Raw genomic sequence first — 19,206 nt, 5'->3', positions numbered from 1 at the left:
CATAGCACATAATCTACAATACATATAGTAAAAGATAAGATCCTTTGCATTTTTGATGATGGCCTTGTCTGTCTTCTCATCCTGCTGAATCGCACAGCAGCCTCTCACAAGCTAGTTCTCAAAACGTACTTAAACTCTCTTTTCTTCAGTACGCTGAGGAGATCCAAGTCTATCTTTAATTGGAATCCAATAAATGTATTTCCTTGATTGAACCTACTTTACAATGGACTTATAAATGGATGGAACAAAAAATACTTGAAAATTAATTCCCTAAAGACAGAATTTCCTTTCACTACCTCTAAATCTTAACTAAATAACCACCAAATGCATGTTGAAGCCATCAAGGATGGTGTCATTATTCCAAACGTAACTGGACACTACTGCAAAATAACAGTGCTTAAAGCCTTCACTCCAAACAACTAATTCAGGCTATGGCCAAATCTGCTAGATTTCATCTTTAAAAGATCAAAAGCATAAACATAATCTGAAAACATATCTGAAGAAAAGCAGAAGATTCTCTTGTAACATCTAATATAGATTATGGCTCGGCTGTCCTTACTGGCCTGTCCAAAACAAATTACTTCTCTAAGAGCGGTCTCACTTCTGCAAAACTTCTAGTCAATACTAAAAACATTAACATATCACACCATTGTTTGTTTTCGTTATAAGACTCCCTACTGATGCAAGATGCACAGAGTCAATTGTCTGAGGCCCATTTAATACTTTGCATCTTAACTTTCTCCCATTCACCAGTGAACTACATTTTTTAAAAAGCCACTTTATGCAGATCCTTTTCAGAATATGCACCTAGAACATGGAGCACCCTTTCTGTACATATAAAGAATGCTCTTTTTCCTCTTTTCAGATCTCTTCTTTATGAGGTGTCTATTAGGAAATATGTTCATATAGCCATATAAAGTCATACCGCTTTCTCCTTCTGGTTTCTCTAATAATAGCACCCTACAATCCTCGCCTTAATTTCTGGTACTTCTGTACTTGTTCCTAATCAGCTGTCTAATGCAAATGGTGCTTAACCCGCCTTTGCCCTCTCTGGCACCCACTTCGGAAGAATATCCCTTTGCTAGCCATTGAGTAAATATTCCCTTGTTTTCACTAACCCAATCAGTTTTTGACCCTACTGTTCACACTCAAACTTTATGCGCTAAATATAGTAAAGTGAAAGACCCATGTTAATTATACATTGTTTCTGGTACATATCAGGTACATCTGATCATGACACAAAATTGTTTTTCTACTCCCAGTTATGATTTACGTAATTTGAATGATATTGTAAATACCTCATTTATTGTTCACAGCCCTTAAGTATGACCTAATAGTTTTTTACATTAAAATACATCATTATCTGGAATTAATTTCTGAGTATTAATGCTAATCTTCAAAGTGCTACAGTCACTACATAATTTTTACTTTGTATCTCAATGAATTGTATGATCCTTTGAAACCTGGATGAGTGGAGTGCGCGTTATAGAAAAGAATATAAATTTAGAGAAAATAAATGCCTTGCTGCACACTGAGGCCAGTTGTGCACCTGTGAAAGTAGGATTCACACGTCACAGTCTCTCATTATGCCTGATAATAAGTTATGCACACTGTCCTTACATGCCTCGTTACCCATACCAATTACAAGCAAAAGGCTATAACCCCACAATTTCAAATCTGCAATGTTACGAAGGAGAACTATTATATAGTAACTGTATGGCTGCAAAACATTCAAAGGAGAACACCTATTTATAATCTGTAAGTGGTTGAGTGTTGAAAGTTGCAAAGGCTGCTGGGTGCCACAGGAAAAGGTATCACAGAGCACCCTCTACCAACATTTCACCTAAGAATTCTTGCTATTACCGCTGACAGAATTCAGGTATACATGTGAAAAACACGTGTTATATGGCGCCACAAAAGAGAAAGGCCTCAGAATGCATACTTATTGACCCAGGTGAATACCACTCTAACTATATAGGATTCAGTGTGTTACTTACCCTCCCGTCCACACCAACACCAATTTACTTTCGTAAAAGTTTCACTCAGTTTTACACTCAGGCCTATCTGACAGATGGAGGAGGGGGATGCTGTGTGATAGCCGATCTATTTAAATACTCTACCATAGAGTTTTGCGAAATGTAAACAATAATTTACTCTGAAGGAAGCTGAAAGATTCCATTATGTTCAAATACACCACTGAGTCCTACATCCCAATATCAAAACAAATGCAAAGAGAGCTAAAACAATGGTTGAAAAAAACAACTGGGAAATTGACAAGCACTATGGGTGTAATCTCAAAACTTCATTTAATGTTGATAAATACAACAGCGTATGTTGAATGGCCTCACATAAAACACTGGGCAAAATAAGTAGGCTAGCTAATAAGAACCTGCAAATTGGAAATTCATAGAAGAGATATTCACAAAATTTAATTAGCTTGAAAAATTTAGAAATTCATTATAAAATCATGTAAGGATTTTGCTACACTCTACTTAAGATTCACTTGATGCTTCCCGTATCCCCTCCGCTATGCCGGAGGGGATACGGGAAAATCGGTGACTCCTTGTACATACAGTGGAGCTGGCCTAAACTTTCATCTTTCTGATTTGTAGGTAGTAGGCTTCCCATTACCCTGCAACCTGAGAGTCTTTATATTTGGACTTAGATTGAATAATTATGATCATATATCCAAAACAGACTGGTACTGACACTACAAAGCCTGGGAACTGCAAACCTGGCAATTACTTTCCATAGGAAAAAGAACAAACCTCTCAGTCTCCCAGTGGCACCACAGGCTTTGGTCAACATCAGCTTTGGAGAAATTGGTGATCAACGTGGAAGATTTGGGCATCCATTTTTAAACATAAAGGAAACCAATGCAGGATTTTATATTACATATCTGAGAGCCGCATTTTTGCTCTCACTCTAGCCTAGACAGAGGGCTCAGGGCCTATTGCCTCACTGATGAGAAGGTTGTACATATGCATGGGAGAACGTGGATGAAAAAACTACGAGTGATCAGCAAAAGAGCTGGAGAGTACCAAGAGTTTACTCGTGAGACTGCTGAGCCTGTCATTAGATCCACCATATTCTGTGATGACCGATCGCCTCATTAGATAAAATACAAAGACACACATGAAGAAAAAAAATGTGTAAAGTCTGGGCTGGCATGAAGGAAGTGCCATCTCTCAGGATATAGCAGGGAGTCTCTTCCACACACATCATACATTTGTTCCGCTTTAGAAGCTGCCCAAAGAAGACTGCGAAAGGATCATTTTATGCACGAGGGTCTTTTTTAATGCCTCAATCTATCAAAGGATAACAAAGAAGACTTTTCAAGAAATTCTGTACACGTTTTTATGAATAGAGGTACTTTGAGTAGCGAGTGGAAAATCTGTATTTTTTATCATGCCTGAGTGAACATATTGACTAAGCACTAAAATGAATATCGTCCACATACCACTAGACCACAAACCTATGTTTGTTCTCCCACAACAATGGATGATTCAAACATTTTGGGACGAAATCCCATTACTTTCAAGGCTGCTGCCAATGGAAAGCATGCAAGATGACACTCAGCCAAGAGACTCACTTAAAAATCAGTAAATGCTGAAACTCAATGTCTTACACCAAGTAGTCAAAACTGCCCAAAACCAACATCCATCTAATCAGGGCTCAGCAGACTGTTTTCACCTGCTTTTCCCCTTGTACCATGAACGGTATAATACCACTGTTTGACACCAGGAAATCCATATAAAAACAATCAAATAAATTAAATAAAAATATTAATTCTCACACATTTTCATCTGCCATGAGCTAGGGCTTGCTTACTATTCTCTAATATTTAAGACAACATTATGAGTCATTTTAGAGGATTGCAAAGCAGTCTTTTTTAACCAGAAAATGAAAAAAGCACATGGACATCGGTATGAGGGCAATGAATGAATAGGACCTAAAACGTCAGATAAAAGTACAAAAGTGAGGGAACTATGGAAAAGGTTGAATTCTAAGGCGTGATCCTATCAGTACATACATACAGGCAGCATTATACCAGTCAGAATTGCAAGTCTACAATCAACTTACAGAACTAATGATACTGTATTTACCCTGTTTAGCATGATAAACAAGTTACATCGAAAACGTACTGTGAGGCATGTGCGAATACTTACTTGACAATTCCCTGCCTCCAAAGGAAAGCAAATTAAAAAAATTAATAAACATATTAACAGTTTCTTCACATTCATTGGAAGAATGATTACACATGACAGCATATATATATTGTACCATTCCTTCAGTACGTATATATTGATGCAGGTTCCACCTAACAAGAAAGGTTTAATGATCTGTGTGCTGGCATGGGGAACAGACTTACTAATGTGGTGGAATGGAGGTCTCTTAGTGGTGTCGTACCATTTATCTTAGATAGCCTACGTGTCGACCACATATACTCACAAACGCAGCATTTACCTACCGATAACTTGTTTTCATTATAATACTAGGGAGAGTTATTTTCTACATAAACTCCAAGTTCGAGTAATTTACTTTTTTTAGACACACCTGTAAAAATGTACATATCAGATTTTAATTCTTTATTGAAAGCAAGTTTTGATGTGATATAAGGATCTAGTCTTTCGAGGTGGCAGTTAGAGGACCGCTGCCCTCCCCAAAGCACTATAAGAGATAATGGTTTGACTGTTGGCACAAATCGTCTCTGTGGTGGAAGCAAGAAGAAAACAAGCATTGGCAAAGCCAAACACATGTGACTTCATTGTAATACTAAAAATAGACATAGGGAGGTACGTTGATCCATAACATACAAGACTGCCCTTTGCCGGCCAGCCCGATATGCACACTAGAGGCGCCTCCACCTACACAATACTGAGCCAGGGTTTGACTTAAAGTCTACCCCCTGGTCTCAGTTATGACCGGTGAGGATTTCTGCCCCAGCCAATCCTGCCACTGCTGTAACAGAAGGAGCAGCGCCAGGATTGGCTTAAAGTCGGAGTGAGGTCATGCCTGGGTGTTCACGCGAGGCAGCATGGATGGCTGAAGGAAGTCTCTCTCTCCAACCCCTTGAGTAACACAAAGAAAGACGTTTTGTCAGGCTGCAGCAGTGGCATTGCAGTGGTGCTTGCACCGCCGCGTTGTGCTGCCCGTCCGCCTCACCTGGAGTCGAACTTGCTGCAATCCGGAAAGTTGCCGTGGTGGTGGTAACGGACAAAGTCACTGACTGTGACCTTGAGGGGGCAGACATCAGGCACGGAGAGGCACTCCACATGCATCTCGTAAATAAAAGGTACAGATTTCAGATTAATGTCAAGGTAACCAACCCCTCACAATATAGTTCCACTCCTACAAAATATTTACAATAGCTACTACTTCCATCCTCCAACTCCACTGGGTGACACTAAAGTTCTTTGTGGGCGCGGTTCCAATCGTGTAGACCTTCAGCTGTATTTTTCTGTTACTTTCTGTCCCCATGTTTCTCTGCGCCCTTCTTCCACACCACCGCTCCTCTGATTAATTTGTCCTCCACTAAGGGGTTGCTCTCCTTCTGGTTCAACTACCCAGCTTCTCTCACAGCACTGCCCTTCACACTACGGCTTGCTTTCCTCTCAGCCCCCGTTCCTGTCCCACTATGTCAGGCAATGGCGGCAGGTCTTAACTACTCGCGTCCTTTTCTCCCCATCTACGCCCCACTCCAGCTGCACTCACCCTCCACCTCTACTTTCTTCTCTTGCAGCCCTCCTGTTTGTTCCTATCGGGCAACTACTATTCTCCTGTAATTTTCTTCTGCACCCCATTCTTTCTTCCAGCACATTCTTTTCCTGCCGGTATATTCTACTCCTCCATTTTGTAGTTTTTAAGCGCTATAAAAATAACAAATGTTGAAAATAGGGAAGACAATGGCATGCAGTGTATTACAATGCACCATGAATAAATTCACCTCGGCGCCTATCAAAAATGGCATAACAAGTAAAATTTACTTGTCAACACAACCACTTGTTCTAGATCTAAGTGCTTTTTTATTGTATATTGTGCCTAGAAGCTGGAGCCTGGCACTTGTAAATCATTACAAACAATAGACAATTACAATAGGGGATATAAGAAGATGACCAGGCCTTTCTGGGCGGAGCTTGTTAACGGAGGTGTAAAAATATGGATTGCATAGGGCAAGTATTTGAGGGTTTTACATTTCAAACTGGTACTTGTCTGGGGAGGGAGGAAGGGAGTAATTTACAGCAGCTTTCATTTGCGACACTAGTAAGTCACTTTGAAACTTAAATCAAGGAGAGAAAAAGCACCAAAGGGAGTTTTCATTTGACAGTTATGGTTATTGGTAAGCCATTAGACATACAGCAATGCGGATGACTTGAGAAGTAAGAACTGTTGGTAACAATCTGTATTCCGACTTTAGTTTTGGAGTTTTAATTTCATGACAATCGCTCATTTAGTTTATTTGGAGCGAACCTCAGGTCAGGAAAAGAAAATGTGCACATGATTATGACAACACGGTTGAGAAGCCAGCAAGCCAATTACGCTTTTCTGTATCTTTTTGTGTGAGTGTTCTGTTTTTCAGTGTATTAATGTGTGCACTGTACCGAGTACTAACCTAGGCAAGATTGAGTTGTTTACGGGTGTTTATGTTCAGTAAAGCTCGAAACTGGGTGGTAGAATGGCCTTGGCACGAGTGAAGCACAGTGAAGCACTGCTGCCAATCTCATGTTCAGCTCCAGAGCAGTAACTCTCCCTCTCCAGTGCTTCCCAGCCCTGTGCCTCACCTGTGGCAATTTGCAAAGGAAAGCATGCACTGTGCTCTTGTGAACAGGCCAGTGAGTTAGCATAGCAGTTCTCTGATTATACTGAATAAGCAGCTACCAGTGACATTATAATGTGAATTTTTTTTATTGATGTCATAACTACAGTATCACAATTGCTTTATTACCCGTCTTGCTTTCTCAAATTTGCTTGAAAAGGCAGCATTTGCCCGCTTGATTCTCAAAACTTTCCCCGGCAGAACCCCTGTTATGACAGTCAGGCTCACGCCCCATACTCACTTGCCATAGGGCACTCATCAGGAACCTTTACACCCCACCACTTTCAAATGTTACCAGCCGCAACTGCTGGGGATGACCTTGTAACACCGAAGTTTAAACATTTAAGGCAATATTATTCAAGAAAATCCAGAGGGGGTAGCCTGCTCCTCCTTTCTGTGCACCCAATTTAGGGAATCACATGTTCTTTCTTTCAACCCTAAACAAATGATCAAAATTGAATTCCTTTTTACTTTCTTGCTTTCCCAATTTATCAAGGGAATTCTTTAATTGGCTAGTCAACTTAGAGACTAATCTTTCCTCGTCTTAAATGAATCCCTAATCATTGAAGGCTTTAATGTCTGGGTGAAGGAATCAGAAAAATGTGCAACTAAATCGCCTTTGACCTAATTTTTAGTATCACTGTCATACAACTGTTTATGCTCTACTGCCTCTACCTTAGAGCGATCATTTATCGTAAGTTTTAAAACAGTCGATTTTGAGACCAAAAACAAATCTACTCCATCTCCCTTCTCAGTTCGGGCCTGGAAAACAGAACAACCAGATGACTTTACTGTTGCCTGCCATTTACCTGCCACAATCAAACGCCTGAAGAAAACCCCTGGAGGGACAAGGGTCCTAGGGACACGCCACACAGCTGCACAGCCCACATCGCCATTTCCACTTTGGGGAGAACTGCAACCCCCAGAGTGCACCACTTCCAAAACCAGCTGCCACGAGTGCCGGGGAGGCCGGGTCATCGCGCTTATAGCGCTGCCTGTCCCACCGCGGCACAGGACGCGCGCGGGACGAAGCCCGGACCAAGGGCGGGCCCGTCTGTGCCCGTCAGAGCCTAGGCTGGGCCAGCCCTCAAACATCTGTATTTTTCGCAGCCAAGTACTCAATCTGTAACAAGTCGAGTAAGTTTCAAGTTAATCGTGACTGTATTTGCATAAATGAATAGTCGCAAATTAGGGGTGGGTTCCGGGGTAGCGGGGACCTTAGACGCGTTCCTTGTGCTCGCTGAATCTGCCCTGATGCATGAAATTGCACTAACTGAACAGAGGCTATCCTTGGACCTGCAATCCCTTTATGCACGTCAGCCTGACAATTGTACAGACACTGCCTCAAGTAATGGTCCGGAAATTTCCATTGTCCCTCGACCGGTTGATAACGCTGCTGACTCACTGGGCCCTATCACTAACACTAACTCTAATATGTCGGCTCAGGACATGAGTCTTAATACCAAGCAAGAGCCGGAGATACAGAGCACCGGTTTTAGTACTAGAGGACAGCAAGCAATGAGAAACCAGGGTGTTAAGAAGGGACCTGACCAGGGAACTAGAATGAAAATATGTGTGGCACAGAAACAAAATCAACGAGCAACACACAAATCAGTTTCCAGACTAACCTCCCTGGTTGTGAATAACAAAGCTTGTTCCTCTATGTCATCACTCTCCAGTAACGCTAAGGCTAATAATGCGGGAATAGTTATGCTGCTTGGTCAAGTGAGGATGATTTTTGTAAACGTTTGGAATTATTGATTACTGACCTCCTTGCTCCCTTGGTACAGAAGTTGGGCAGTATTGAAGAAAGATTAATCTCACTTGAAAAGATAGCAGCCTCTCCTCAATTAACTAGCTGTGCTGTTGGTGATAATAATGGCAAAGGTGCTGGGCCTATGCTCCTCAGGGGGAATGGTGCTACGGATAAGGGTATAGCTACTTCAACATATTGCCCAAATCTTAAATGTAGCCAGAATTGTAGCCTAGACTCGAAGACTCAGATGCCTTCTAACCCAAGCACTGACCCTCTAACAAGTGCACATACTCAGACTGACCAGGGCCATAACTTCTCAATGATTCAGCCAGTAACATCAAAAAATCCTGTCCCGCCCAATATGGGGCGGGGGGGACGAGCTCAGGGAAATATGAAAGCAGATTTAGGTTCTTTAGCACACAAGCAGTGTAGGGCGTACGAGGCCTCACCCAATGTGGTCTTAAACCTCCCCCTGAAGCGATCCCGTACACAGTGGTCTTAGCAAACGTCCCCCCAGTGCTTGAAAATGATTTTGAACACTGGTCAACTCTACAAAATAAAGCTTGTCATTTTCTCAGTACCAGAACTGGGCTAAATAATGTTCTTTTTAGTGAATTCAAAATGGCACGAAGAGTTTCATGGATTGGTAAGTCAAATAAACGATTGCAAGGAGATTGTGTTGTTTTATCATTTAGATCTCCAAATCTAGTGCGGCTCATTCTTGATAGAGCAGGAACTGGGGAGATCAATGTAAACGGTATTAATATCCTTCCTTTGGGGTTTTTCTATCACCCCCTGACCGATGAACAGTGCTATCGCCAGCAGGCTTTATTTTTCAATAGCAGAACTTTTCATAATACAGTGCCAACCAGCAATCGCTTTGAAGTATTTGAGTCCTTAGATGCAATTGACTGACTAACCAATCAAGAATTTAGCGCATCGTATAAAGAGTATTTGACCAGCCTAGCCCAAGGGTCTATATGTAGTATGCCTGAATACTCTATTCCTAGTGATGATGTCAATCCCACTATTGCAAAGAGTTGGCTCAAAAATGACACCACACCCAGATATGGAGTTCCTCGGCAAGGGTTGTTAGTTAGTGACCATCATCAGTTATCGTTGCCCTGTGCCACTCAGTTAACTATAACAGAAGGAGTTACAAGCGTAAAAGTAATGCAGCCTGTAATGCAGCCTGATATCAATCTTGCTTCACCGAAATTATCAATGTTTATTCAGGATAACCTTGGAGAGGAAGCCCTTTGTAAACTCGTATCCTGGAATATAGCAGGATTACACCAAAAATTTACAAATCCAATTTGGTGTGATTTTATTCAAAGTCATGATATCCTCTGCCTCCAAGAGACATGGGCTAGAGACCCGCTACATTTTTTTTTAACACACTTTATTAATGACTTTAACAGTTATGAAATGCAATAGTCATCTTACAGAGGCAGTCTTTTGCTTTTATAGGAATAACAATATACATACTACTCGTAAGTACTGTATGTGTCATTTCTTGAACGATAAAATCGAAGATAATGATCTCCAGTAGCGCCGCTAATATCAATACAGTAGGATCTGATAATATAAAACGACAATATAAACCAGGTATATTCCAATCAACAAGGGAACCCCATTTAACCATATAGAGACCCGCTACATATTAACGGGTATAGAACCTTACACACCCAGGCAAGAAAAAGTAAAGGTGGTAGATTAAAGGGAGGCCTCTGTACATACATCGCAAACACTCTGAATGTTAGTAAAATTGAATTTAGGTTAGATAATGCTTTTTATCAAATTATTAATATTAAGATCGATAGCAAGCAATCGATAATTTGGATTAATTTGTATAATAACATTGGCAAGCTTGATGTAGAAGCTGTTTTTAATGAGTTAGTAATTGAAGTTCAATCTCTATGGCGTAAAAGTGTCCATGATACTAGGCTTCTTTTTGGAGGAGAGTTTAACTGTGGTTTATGTCCTATTGTCGACTCAAATGTGTGTGGATTCGTTGCGGAGGAAGGGCCCAGTTGCACGCACTTTATTCATTCAAAAGTTGGGGAGCGGTTAAACGAGCTGTTATTCACCCTGGACTTAGGATTTGTAAATGAAATGTGCTTGGAACCAGTATCAATGGGTTATACTTTTAGCAGGCGGGGTTTATATTCTACAATTGACTTTTTATTGCTGTTTAACCGCTATGCCTCTCAAGTTAGCTCCTTTCACATCGGAGATACATCTCATTTTCCACTGTGTGCCACTTTAAAAGGTTGTTTAAAAAGTACAAAAATGGTTAATATTGTTTCCCAGCCTTTGGAGTCACTTGTACTGGACCGAACTAATGGTTATGCATTGAAATGGGCCATGGTTGATCCTGATCGTGTTCTAAAAACTGTGGTGACTAAGTGTAAAGATTCATTTGATATTTGTACGAGCGACCTAGCTGGCCCAAGTAGCATTTTAGAGGCTTTTGAGTCAATATCTAGCATCGTGAGGGAGGCCCTTTTTGTTCATAAGTCCAGGAAGGCAAAACCAACAGGCTGGTTTAACTCCCAATGCACGAAAGCACACACAAATTTAAAAAAGATTCTCCACACTATCCCGAGAGATCAGGAGGCCATTAGGGTGGCAAGGAGAACGTATAATCTAGCTATTAAGGGGAGAAGAGGTAGCCTGAAAAGGGAAGCCTGGGAGTCCCTCCATTTGGCTGCTTTAAGTAGGGATAGCAGTGCTTTCTGGAAGGCGGTAAAAGCACCTTTTTTGAAACCAGACGGGGGCCCCTCCATTGAGATCACCATTCCAGAGGAACAGTGGGTTGAGCACTTCACAGAGGTTTTTAGGGGGATAGATCGGCTTGAAAACTAATTGAATAACCCTTTATTAATTAACAAATCACTTAATACTGACCTTAAATTTACCCTAGATGAGGTGGTGACGGCGATCTCCAAACACCTGTGGAGGAAAGGCGACCGGACCAGACGGTATCCCCAGTGATCTCTTTGAATCGAATGTATCTCTTTGGGGCCCAATCGTTACGCAAGTACCGAATGCTAGTTGCCACGTTTCATTTCCAGCAACCTGGACAGAGTCAATTATAGTCCACGTCTTTAAAAAAGGAAACCGCCAAGACCCTAGATGCTACAGGCCCATTTAGTTACTTGACTCAATGACAAAAATCCTAGGTCGTGTAATTTTAGTAAGACTAAAAGCCTGGGCATCTGATAATAGTATCCTTTCTGATTTACAGTATGGCTTTCGTTAAGGAGTGGGCACTATTGAGCAGACTCTTAACCTTGCCTTATAGATGGGAAAATATGTTTGTGTAAAAAATGGTAATTTGTTTTTAGCCTTTGTAGACCTGACAGCCGCTTTTGATTCGGTAAGACATATCAAATTGTGGGAGATTTTAGAAAAGATAGGTGTGGACCATCAAATTATCCATTTTGTAAGGCGGTTTTATTGTAATGCTCAAACCAGAGTCTGCTTTGATGTTAAGGGTGGGACCACAACTCCAATCCCAATTCGTAGGGGAGTCCGTCAAGGATGTGTCCTCGCACCATTCCTTTTTAATTTGCACATAAATGATCATGAGGGCACATTACTTGAGCAAAACGTTGACTACCCTAAGATTAACGGTCATCCAATCCCTACTCTTTTATATGCAGATGACGCGGTTTTACTGTCCAGAACCCAAGTAGGCCTACAGAGAGTTTTGAATGGTTTTAATGATTTTATGCGGGACCTAGGTCTATCAGTGAACACGTCCAAGACTTATGTTATGAGATGTGGGGTGGGGAGGAAAACATTTTGTGAAATGTTTATTGCGGATCAAAAGATTGAAACAACAAAAACCTTCTCATATTTGGGTGTTATGTTCCACCAAGAAGATATGTGGGCACAGGCAATAAGATCTAAAAATCGTAGTTTTATTTAAACTATATCCGCACTCACCCAGTTTTCGAAAAGATTAGGGAAAAGACCTCCAGTGGAACTTTTACAAATTTATCGGGCTAAATGTATTTCTACCGCAACCTATGGGTCCAGGGTCTGGGGTATTGCAAATATCAACTCTTTACAAGGAGTGGAAAATACATTTTTAAGATATCTATTGTCTGTACCCAGAACAACATCTGCCTACATCTTTCATGCCGTAATGGGATTGACGTATCTGACTGACATTATTAAATTTGAGCCAGTCTTATTGTGACATCGTGTATGGACTAAAGAAGAATCCACATTAAATAGGGATATTTTAAAGGATATCTTAAAATTGGAAAAAGTTTTAAGGATCCCCTGGATTCATTATGTTTTTGATTTTATGCAGAATCTGGGTCATCCTGAGTATTTTACTGACCCTGAAACCCTGCAATCAGTAAACAGGAAGGAATTAAAAAAAGAAGGTATTGCGATGTTGGAAATGACAAGGTTGACGACTGAAATATTCAAGCCCTCGGTATTGGATAATCAAATGATTTTAAGTGTTTTCAAAAATACAGCCCTATTTAGCCCTAGTTCCAGCAGGGTATGATAGGTTTTTACTAACAAGATTTTGAGTCAGTATATTCCACAGACTCACCAGCTTTCCTATCATGAATAATTGGAGTCGCACCTTGATAGCCTGTCCTTGTGATGATTGCTCATGTCAATCCACCATCCATGTTATCTTTTTTTGTGGTTTTTACTCAGAGATTAGGAAAGTGTGGATTCGACCAATGTTAAAAATGATGGGACTTAGGACTTGCCGACCTGCGTATATCGCACTGCAATCCCTGGATAATGAGGATATGATCTGGAAAGTTGCGATGTTTTTGAAAAGGGCGGTCGCCTACAGGAAGAGCTTAGTGTTTTAATTAACATTGGATTTTAATTCGGTTATCGCCGACTATATCTATGTCTTTTTAACTTTCATGTATGACTGATGCTAACGGAGTTATATTATTTTTTATATTGTCATTTTGATTACACTGGTGTATGTACTGCTTTTATGATTGCACAATATTTACAATCGAATAAAGCTTTATTTGATTTGATTTGACTTTACTAACCTAAATATGAAAATCTAGCTCCACTGAAGGTCCAAATGATCCAGATGTATATTTAAGTCTGTTGAATTTCTCTTTGTTTGCAGTTTTTGGCGTGATTTCCCCAACCACTACTGTATCATCCCGGTATGTGGCTCACCCTAGCTTCAAAGAAAGAAAAAGCCTTATTTCTATATTTGGACACTAACAGGAGGAAAATAATGGAAAGGAGACCAATGAACTATATCAAAGCGGGTTCAGAAAGTACTCTCAAATATTTAGATTGGCTACAAAGTAATACGTTTGGAAGAAAGTAATCTCTGCTGAAACTAGGTAAGGGGAGCTGAGCTGTTGAAAACATTTGAATCCCTCGATAGCCCACCAGCCAGTGCTTGATTTGTAAAAGAATAAGCGACGGGCCTATTCTATAGAAGACAATGGCTAAATATGTGTCTTTAATCCACCAACAGACATTCCCTGATCTCCCGATCTCACTGTTGTAGGTTGATTTTTAATCTTGCTTTCTCCTTTTTTTCATGGGTTTTCCATCATTTTCTTCCTTCTTTCATCCGTTTGTGTTCTTCTCTCTCTTGATCTGGATCAAAGTCAGTTGAGAAAAATATAAGTGCTCGGACCTATTTGCAACTACTTCAAATGAAGCCCTGTCTCCAGCCTCTTATAAGAGGTTTCGCCCTGGCAGAAGCTAATAGATTCTTTAGCAAAATTGGTTGAATTTTTTCCAAGAAAGGTCGGAGATTTTTCATGACCTATTGTATATGTCACAAAGTCACCATCTGGTGGTGATATATAGCAGACAACATTGGCATATGACTAAATTCAAGTTTTTTCCAACTTAATGATAGGAAACTTTGATAAGATCCTACTTACGAGCAAGTTTTTGATGTCTTCAATAGATCCTTTTCATTGCAAGCTTTTGCTTTCAGATGGAGACATGGTTAGGCCAATTTTACATCAACCTATGAACTGTTTCTTCTCGAATAGGGGTATGTACCCAACTTGATTAAATCAGCAATTGTTCATCCTTTTTAAAAAGCTTTCTTCGAAACCAGATGTCCTTACCAATTTTTGCCCCATTTCCCTGCTTCCATTCCGGCCTAAAATGCTAGAAAAAGGTGCAACTCTTCAACTGCAGAATTTTGAGATGAAAACCTAGCATTGGGAACTGAATTTATGGTAGCATCAGTCTAAGGGGACCTCCGTTGCATGGTGGATGTGGCAGAATCAGTGTCCTGAATTTATTCGATTCATTAACACCAATGACCATCCAATTGTTTTTAACAGAGATTATCTGATTTCCATATACTTGATACTGTTTCGGATTGGTTCTACTATTTGTTTTGTCTGGCAAATTTCAAAGGTACCACTGAGTGATTTTTCTCTGCGGCTAGGTATATTCAATGGCACATTGGCTATACTGACTTGCTTCAATACCCCAATATAAAACATGCAAGAGTGTTTAGTCAAGAGGTAATGTGGAACGTTAATGAAATTAATGTCTTATGATAACAATGCAGTAACAAACAATTTTAACCGTTTCTGTGAAGCTGGGAACAGCAAAGATTCTTTGTTCCACATTGAGCCAATTGCGCTTTATACATTTTCCATTTTATCTATAATTATGGCCATTTAATCCAAGACCAATAGGCAACGCGTCAGTAATTCCCCTTCATCAAATCTTCATTTTACGAGCTTTGCAATCCACATGGAAATTGGATGACAGGATCTGGGAACTGTGAGGTACAAACATACAAAAGAGCTGATGTAAGCAGAACCCTTTTCCAGATGTCACTGTGGGTAATGCAATCTGATTATCTTCCACCTGTGTATACAAGAAAGCAGTGGAAGGTCTTATTGGCCGCGTGAGTGTGATGTCACATCTTCATTCATGGCTTACAAGAGATTGGGTATTGGTCTGGCGTTGGAGGGCTTTGTGGGGTGACAGGATTGTTTTTGTTTTTTAAATTAGGAGTGGGGTTATTATGGTTTCAAGGGTTGTAGCACAACTTCATCTGCAAAGGATACATTTATTACACAGAGGAGGTCAATCAGCCATGTTTCTGATAAGCTCTTTATTGATCTCTGTTGGGCATGAGCATAACGTATTGGAACCCTGAGAGTAAAGCAGGTTTGGAGGAATATTTGAGAACAACTTTAGCAGAAGACATTTTGGAGTTCTGACATCTGATCCCTGTAATTAACTTATTACTGATGAAAACATACTGCCTTTTGTTCACCAGATCTTGGGAGAGAGAATCCCCAGGCCATGCCATTCAGATTAAGTTCATAAAAGGTTTCAAGAACTTTATAGTATTACTGGGCTATGTTCAAGCTGTTTCTGATTTCTGCCATGAATACCTAAACATCCTAAAAATTATTCTGAGGAAGTCAAATTTCTTGTATTAGATGGGGGTACACTCAAAATGTGAAAAATAATGCCTTGTCAAGTTATTCAGTAGTCAAACTTAGAATCAATAGACTGGAACCCAGGCTTGAACGGTTTGTTAAATTCTTGTTCAGAAACTCTCTTTGAGACAACTCCAGGCCATACCCTAGTGGCAAAGGCCCTGTTTTTGGCAATGAGTTTAAGAATATAAAAACTGGTATATGGTGGTCAAGCAGGGCAATGAGTGAGTATGCTAAGAATTGTATTAAGATAAAGGACATGATCAAGACTGTGGAGCAGAGCCTTAGTTGGCTCAATGACATGCTGATTGAATTCTAACATTTCAAAGGATAGGTGATCTCATCAAAGATGCCGGATACACTATCAACGAAAGTGCGAAGGTGGCCCAGTTGATGATACAGTAATGAAGAGGAATGTGACTCTGCTAAGCAGCCTATAAAGACCATATTGAATGATGATCAATTGAATATCTGGACTTCAGTATCAGCGATATTTAGGATTATGGGAGTAATTCAACCTATTCCACACCAGGTCATCCCGCTGTCTAAGGGTATCACAGAGGAGTCATGTTTCAGTAATGCTTATTGTGTTCAAGTCATTTGTGCACAAAAAGCTGAAAATATGGGCAGTTTTTCTCCAGGTTAATCTGGCATTAATAATGGCCTCTGTGACCAAGAACAAAGGAGGGTTTAAATTTTGGGAGAGGATGTAGCCTAACGGCTAGGGCGGTCGACTTCAAATCTGGGGAACTGGGTTCGAGTCTCGGCATCGACGCTCATCATCCTGTGATTCTGGGCAATTCACTTAATCTTTCCGTGCCTAACAAAAATGAATGTGTCCTCATGTAACGCAATTGGTGCTCATGTAAAGCACTCTGATACCTGATTTCGGGTCAAGTTCGAGCAATATAAAACTTCGGGGAAAAAAAAAAAGTGGTATGTTGGATGACAATAATGTATGTAATGGCGATCAGAGCATTTGTTAATGAGAGAGATGGATAATGTTATGTTGAATTAGGAAGAGGTTTGTTTATGGACCTGAGGAAGTAGCTCTTGTAGATGTTGGTTGCTCCTTTATGTTCAGACATTCTGAATGGTGAAAAGGCAACCACGCTAGATAATGTTACAGAGAGCAAACAATTTTCACCTGTACCTGCATCATAATATAGGAGTAGGATGCAAGCAGAGAACATGGATTCCCACTGGGGCATTCATAGCAATACCTTTCATTATGGCTAAACATATGCAAACTGGTGATTAGCTGTCAGTGTTACCTCACACGCTCCCTTAATCAAAGTTGTATTTGAGGGTCAACAGACGTTGGACCTATTTCTATGATGAAATGTACTAGTTCTGTAAGGTTTGTAGTAAAGCTTTCGTTTCTTTTTTGTAGATAGCAAAGAACTACGTTTATGTTCCTGCCTATGTACTTGACTTTGCTTCTTTGCTAGAGGATAATGGGTGGAATCTGTGAGAAGTCTGTTTCTTTCAAGAATGTGACTTTGCAGATATTTTTCCTGAGTTACTTGAATGGACCGCAACTCATCCTGCTCCACATATGGATGCTGAAATGATTTTCACTAGCCTTACATCTGGATTACCCACCTAAGTGAATTTAAGCGAAGGTAAGTTTTGCAAGTCCTCGAAGGCCTCTCGTAGACCCTGACATTCTATGTCAGATAATGTTTAGTGTTAACTGGTGTTCAACTGGTCTTAGATGTAGTACCTCCGGTCATGCAAAACATTTACAATGGCAATTAACTGGGTTTTGGTTATAGCTTTTTCCTCTTGCTTTATTCTTTATACGTGTTTGAGGGAAAGGAATTTTCAAATGTGCTCTCAGTATAGCCTTATCTATTTGCTTCACCATCCAAAGACATCGTCTGAGCATTGATATTTCCTGTGCAATTTTATGCATGAATTAATTTTAGTCTTTTGTTCTGATGGTTCTCTAGGGACAAGATAGCAACTCCAGGTACAGTAATGACTACTCTGCATTGTTTCCCGCAAACAAAATGCACAAGTCAGAATTTTGAATAATTCTTCAGCAGTCTCTACCAACAAGCCTAGGATCACTGTTGGGATGCCTTATCCCTCTCGTTCCAGGACACGGCCCTCTGTTTGGCACAGGCACTAACATCTTGTGGTATTCACTCTGAACAGAATATCAGAAATCAAAGTCACCTCTCCTTATGATCTGGCCCCTGATTTAACTGGTCCATAAAAACTAGATTATTATTTCTCCTCACCAGCAGAGGTTCAGTTTCCCCTGCACTTCAGGCGTGGAATCCTGGTGAGAATGCCATTTTAGACATAGTGTACCAGAGTGAGTATAGGGATACCAATGAAGCTAGTGACAAAGGCCCCCTTCTTCACGGTTGTTAAAACTGATGATTGTGTTGTTTCTCTGCAAGGGCTGACTGTTTAAATGAAAAAAAATGCTCTTAGCACATTTGGGTTCGAGGTGCTGAGTAAAGAGCACCCAGTCAACCTTCCACCTAGAATCATGATTATAATGACCACGGGAAGAAAATCTATAGTTGAGTGGCCAATTAACAATAAAAAGAAAAAGATTTTATATCTTCTCAAGCAATAAGACAAGTCCAAATAAAGGTACTGCACAGACAAAACCTAAGAAATAGCCACATAGGCTTGACAGGAAGGAACCTATATGTTTTGGTATGCCATAAACTACATATCTAGCTAATAGTATGATGTTATACTGAAGAGAAGTGGGTAGATGCATAGGCAAAGATTGGACTATCAAGGTAGATTGTTCTGCCTATATAATGTTAAGCTGTGTGCTATTCCAGTTGAAATTTCATGAAGCTGCCTTGTGCCTATGCAATACAAAGATTGTTAACCAAGACCAAGCAAAACAACATTAGATGTCTTGAAGTCCCCTGAGGAAATTTTGATATGCTGGAGCTGAGAGGATCTGACTGATTGTACCTTCTAAATGATCATTTTATGCTCTCTGGAGGTTTAAAAAAAGAAACCAACTGACTTGGTGTATCACAAAAGTGGCCGCAGGAGGAGGCTGCGGGACTCAAACAAAGATCTGAAGAAACAGTGTGAAAGAGGAACTTACCATAGCTCTGGTTTATGGCACTAGATAAGTGTGGTGCAGGAGAACAAAGGCATTTGATGATCCTGTGTAAAGTTTATCTAAGTGACAAGTTTTT

General features: G+C 40.3%; 1 protein-coding gene across 1 annotated transcript in view; it reads right to left on the bottom strand.

Moving 5' to 3' along the window:
- Positions 1–19,206, bottom strand: part of EML6 (EMAP like 6) — an 884,002-nt gene that overhangs the window by 193,287 nt on the left and 671,509 nt on the right. The gene's annotated exons all lie outside the window — the stretch shown is intronic.

Source organism: Triturus cristatus, chromosome 6 (genome assembly GCF_964204655.1).
Source record: "Triturus cristatus chromosome 6, aTriCri1.1, whole genome shotgun sequence".
NCBI lineage: Eukaryota > Metazoa > Chordata > Amphibia > Caudata > Salamandridae > Triturus > Triturus cristatus.
The sequence above is the reverse complement of the archived record's forward strand: the minus strand, read 5'-3'. Positions and strand labels throughout refer to the sequence as shown.